Below are 5,730 nucleotides of genomic sequence, written 5' to 3'. Positions count from 1 at the left end.
CATGCTTCAAAGAAAGAAGTAAGTGCAACTCAAATGGATCAGTATTGTAACATTTTGTATTTAGATCAGTTAGCTTTAGCCTTGAAAAAGAAAATCTCATTACATGACAGGGTGTGATGATTCAAATGAAGGGCCTTCCAAGATAAATCTGGAAGTAATATTTGTTCATCAAAGGACTGGCTGCTTTTAATCCGTCCTCATCACCTCAAGGTGTGTGTGGATCTGCGATATCAGCTCAGGCAGGCCCAACTGAAGAAAGAGGAGGCAGAGAGAGAGCTCCGAGAGCTCGGCACCAAAACCAGCAGACAGATGGAAAAGGCTGCACAGGTATGTCTGCATACCAACCCATTGAGTAGTTTGAATGTATTAGTGTAATTAGATGTGTTCAGTAGCGTTTAAGTCAGCCAATGTTCAGTTAGTTTTACTGATAATTTAGTCAGTAGTCATTATATTTTGAGGAAGCTCAACAATTTCTTTTGAGGTTTTAGAAGCAAAATCCCTGAAATATTTATTTCCAAGAGGCTTCTTCAGTTCTGAAGAAGGATGAGACTGCCTAGTAGAAATAAATGTGCTAATAGAGAGACCTGGTTACACTTTTAATGGCGGTCGGCTTGTTAAATAGAATACCTCATTGATAATATGAATTGCCCAGATATTTCAAAATACTATTTTACTGTTTGAAATCAAACTATTTTGAATTCTAGATGATCAAATAATGTCCTTGTTACACTCAAACTTTACATGAGGTTGTAATCAGACTTTAACGTTTTGTTTCTCTGAAGGCATAAGGTGGGTTGTTGTGAAAGATTTCCTCACCTCCTCTTCCCTCTCTCCTTCCATCTCTGCGGGACAGGAAGTGGAAAGGCTGAGCTCAGAGCTGGTTGGCTGTCGGCAGCACCTGGAGGCGGTCCAAAAGGATGGGAGCCAATGGCAGGCCGAAGCCCTGAGCCTAGCAGAACAGCTGGCAAATGCCCAGCGCCAACTGCACCTCACCAGGTAGTACCTAATCCTATTATACATGCCACCACACTCACACACACACACACACACGCACACACACACACACACACACACACACAGCGCTCCCCTCTGCCCAGCTCCTGCCCAGCTCAGCCCAGCCCAGTCCAGTTCAGACCAGCACACCAACTGTACCGCACCAGGTAACAGCTAATCCTATTATACAAACCACACACACATAAACACACATGCACGCCGCTGTGCCATGGCCCCGGTACCAACTGGACCTCACCAGGTCACCTCTAATCCTGTTAAGCATGCCACAACATAATGCAACACACACGCGCGCAAACACACTGCCCGCTCTGTGCCACCAGGCCAGTGCCCAGCCCAGCAACAGCTCCAGCAGAGCCAAAATGGCGCGTGAGCCTTTCTTCTGTCCCTTGCGCGCGCACACACACACACACACACACACACACACACACACACACACACACACACACACACACACACACACACACACACACACACACACACACACACACAAAAGTGTGGCCTGATGGTCACTGGACAGCCTGGCCTTAGTGCCACCTGCTAGTGCCCTGCACCCGTTCTCACGACAGGCACTACCGGCTCCCCTCCCTTTTACCTCTATATTTTCTCTCTCTGTCCATTTCTGCATCTTTCTATCCCATTTTTTCCTAGTTCCCTGTATCACATCCTGTGTCATTCTTTTATTTGTTTATCATACATACAACCACTAACTATCTTTTCTGCTCTTAGCTATCAGCTGTCCTTCCTTCCATCCTCTGTACTTAAAAAAAATCCTTTTTTCTTCTATCATCTTCTCTTTTATAATAGTCTTTCTCATTTTTTTTTTTTTCTCTCCTGCCCTCATGCATTCCTCCCTTCTCCTTTCCGTTCCCTCTCTCCCTCCTGTCATCTGCTGGCTGCTGTTCCTTTCCACACCAGCCACTGCCAGGGCCATGGCAGCCCATGCCAGCCGCCCAGGGCACTCTCTCACCCCCGCTGCCCACAGCCGATGTGTCTGAGATGGGCACAGATGTGGCGGTGGTGCCCTGTGGTGCTGGAGGCTGCGGGATGCAAGTTTGTGTAATCTGTGTTTGTGTGTGTATGCATGTGTATTCGTGTTTATATGTCTGTCAACTTGATTGTGTGTGTGTGTGTGCATCCACTGCAGCTCCCGGCTTGATCTGTGTTTAAGTGTGTTTGTCTGTCAGCTGGCCAGCACTAACACACTGGCCGCATGGCGGGCTGTCGTGTGTTTAAGGGATGAAACAAGGCGTGTGTGTGTGTGTGTGTGTGTGTGTGTGTGTGTGTGTGTGTGTGTGTGTGTGTGTGTTTCAGCCAGCTGTGGAAAATGACATGCATATTAATATGCCAACATGATGACTTTGACCTGTACTAGAGGAGCCACTGGACTAAACCATTTTACTGCCATGTGTGCGGGTGTATGTGCATGAGAGAGTTTATAGTTTTATCCGTCCACAGATGCATACTAGATGTTGGACAGCTGTTGACTTGGCTGAGCATGTAACCATTCAGATTCAATTTTAGACATTAGCGGTGAAAGCCACTTCTGATACTGATTTAATATGGATATTTATTTTCGATCAGTATTGCATAAGAAGCATGTTCACGTTCAGTATCGCTAAATATTATTTAATGTCATGTTTAGAGCTAGAACTTTTAAAAAGTGGTGTTGTCATCAAGCAAGACAACTGGAGGACACAAATCATAAAAACTATAAATCCCCACAGTGATGGATAAAAAAGGTGTGAACAGGAACAGCTTATAGAGACCTGCATGTCTGTGTGAGAGCCCAAAAATTTGTCACAGGGTAGAAAATCACAAAAATAGTCTGCAGGCCTACAGACTTAAACTTCAGTTAGTAATACAAATGTGTAATGTTTTGCCAGGTGTCTGAAACTTTTCTTTTAAATGTTGTGAAGAACATATATACCATCAGCGCTGCTCAACCAAAATGGTATTTTATAATACTTTATGACTTAACCACCAATGAAATGTACACCTACAGCACCAGATGGGCACATGTTGGAAAACTAACATTTCATTATTTTTTACGTCTATGCTCTATCATCATATTTCTGTAACATCCTGAACATTCACATTTGTGTGCTGGAAGGAAGATAATCATAAAAAATGATGACTGGCTTTTATTTAGGAAGAGTTAAGAGTACTTTGTGTTAATGAGGTTTGCTAAAATGTAAATGAATACATTATTATGTGGAAGTTTAAAAGTACAGTAAGGAATCCACGTTGTAGAGAGGGTTGAGAAGCAATAATTTTTCAAATATGGGGACAACGACACACACTTTTGGACGATCTTTCCTCCAAGTCAGTGTTTGCTTATTTTCTCAGCAATTGTTGTGTGAAGCAGGTATGATTGGCACTTCAGAAATTCTTGGACACAGCTTCCCAATTCAGACAAAAGCTGTGGGTGGAGGGGGATTTAGACCATGTTTGACCATCTGACAAGCACCTTGGTTTAAGCACACTGACACCTTCAGATACATAAAATACATACAACACACATTACTTTTGTAGCCTTAGAGCTGCTACAGTTCGTGTCACTTTTGATATCATGCTCATTACACATGTCTTATCACTCACAGTTGAGCTGTTCAGAAGACTTGTCTCCCCAAACTTGGTGTTTTCTTAGAAGCCTTTCCAGCCATCCATTGATCCATGTCTGTTGAAATAACATCAGTGTTTTTAAAGATAGGGTTTTTTTTGAGATGCTTGCAGATGAAGGAGGTCCTCTAACAAAGCAGCGTAGAAAGCGAGCATCAAACACACACACACACACACACACACACACACACATCCACATGTCAAATACACACCTGCTGAGATTTGGTCAGAGCCTTTGTCCGTCCTCAGGCCAGCACTGCGTTTTTTATTTTCCTTTATTGTTTTTCCATTTTTTCCTCACTTGTCATGTTCTCTATTGCCTTTTTCTCATGCTGTTCCAAACTAAACAAATAAACCCCTAGTGATTGTCTCCCTCCCCCTCCCCCTGTCTACCTCCATCCCTTTCTCTCCCTTTCTGTCTATCTGTGGTCCTTCTGGGGGTTATGCAGAACTACATGTAGTTCTGTCTTGGTCATGCCTCTGTTTGCCCTCTCTTGTTGTTCACTACAGAGCCATGCATGAGTCTTTGTAACTGTTGTGGGCTGGTTTGTGTAACTGTGTTTGTGTGTGTGTTGTTAAGAGTGTAAGAGTGTGAGATTCACAGTAGCAAGGCTGAAAGGCATTTGTATGACCAGCCTTGGAAAGCAGCTCTTTGATTCTCTCTCTGCAACTCGCTCGCTCCCCTCTTTCATTAAGTCCACCTCCTCATGGCCCAAATGATCACAGCCCGTCTTCAAACAGGGGACATGAAGCACAGACACCCTCTGTTTGATTTCTGATAGCCCTACCTTCCTTTCTGATAAACACATACGTATGCATGCTCGCGCGCGCACACGCACTTGTTTGTACAACTGCATGCCTGCAAATGTGCACATCAGTTGAATCCACATGCCTGTACACACGGACACAAACATCCACTCACACACACACAGATGCATACACACATCCGGGGGTCCCACGGCGGCTGGTGCGCTGCTCTGCGCTCCAGGATTGGATCATCAGCCAGCTGTGAGTTGGACAGCCCAGGATCTGTCCTAATCCCTGCCACTCTGTTCACATCGCCTCACATACAGACACACACACTCCAGTCCCAGCCCCAGCCCAGCAGAGGGCTTTACTAAGTTTGTTTTGTTTGTTTGCTCCTGTCTTTCTTCACTTTCTTTCTTTTCTTCTTTCCTTGTCTCCATCCGGCCTTATCTCTCCCTGTGTTGTGATCACAGATCCCAAAGGCCACAGTGAAAACTGCCCAGCATAACTTCTGTTTCAGCACATGCCAGATAGGCATGAATGGGTAGATGTGTGTGTTTGCATGCGTTAGTTTATCCATGGTTAGTCGAGACCTGTGTGTCTGCTTTGGACGAGTTAAATGTCTGCGAGGCCCCAAATCTTCCACCAGTTTTGTTATCTCCATGAAATTAAGCATCCATGTTGATGAGGGTGGTTGCTTAGAGCTGTAGATGGACGAGCTGAAAATACTTCAGTGAGAAGATTACTTTCCGTCGCTTTCTCATGTAGAACTTCTGACTATAGATTCCTGGGCCAGGAAATGTCCAAACATAACTGTTCATATAATCTAACATTTGATTTACAGTGGGGGAAAAAAGTATTTGACCCCTTGCTGATTTTGCAGGTTTGCCCACTTACAAAGAATGCAACAATCTACAATTTTAATCATATGTACATTCTAACAGTGAAGGACAGAATCCCAAAGAAAATTCCAGAAAATCACATCATATGAATTTATAAAAATTGATAACCATCTGATGAGGAAAAACAAGTATATGACCCCCTACCAAACAGCAAGTATTCTGGCTCCTACAAGCCAGTTAGTCTTTCTTTAAGACACAGCCCCAATCCCAACCAATTATCTACATCAAATACACCTGCCTCACCTCGTTACCTGTATAAAAGACACCTGTCAACACCCAAACAACCAGCATCCAACATCACCACCATGGGCAAGACCAAAGAGCTTTCTACGGACATCAGGGACAAGCTTGTTGATCTGCACAAGGCTGGGATGGGCTACAAGAGAATCGGAAAGCAACTTGGAGAGAAAAGATCAACTGTCGGTGCAGTTATCAGGAAATGGAAGAA

The 5,730-nt window shown here is 44.1% G+C and overlaps 1 protein-coding gene across 2 annotated transcripts in view; it reads left to right on the top strand.

Annotated features, from left to right (window-relative positions):
- sdccag8 (SHH signaling and ciliogenesis regulator sdccag8) overlaps window positions 1–5,730 on the top strand; it is a 48,661-nt gene that overhangs the window by 8,055 nt on the left and 34,876 nt on the right. The window lies entirely within an intron of this gene.

Source organism: Micropterus dolomieu, linkage group LG15 (assembly GCF_021292245.1).
Source record: "Micropterus dolomieu isolate WLL.071019.BEF.003 ecotype Adirondacks linkage group LG15, ASM2129224v1, whole genome shotgun sequence".
Lineage (NCBI taxonomy): Eukaryota > Metazoa > Chordata > Actinopteri > Centrarchiformes > Centrarchidae > Micropterus > Micropterus dolomieu.
This window is presented reverse-complemented; position numbering and strand designations above follow the sequence as displayed.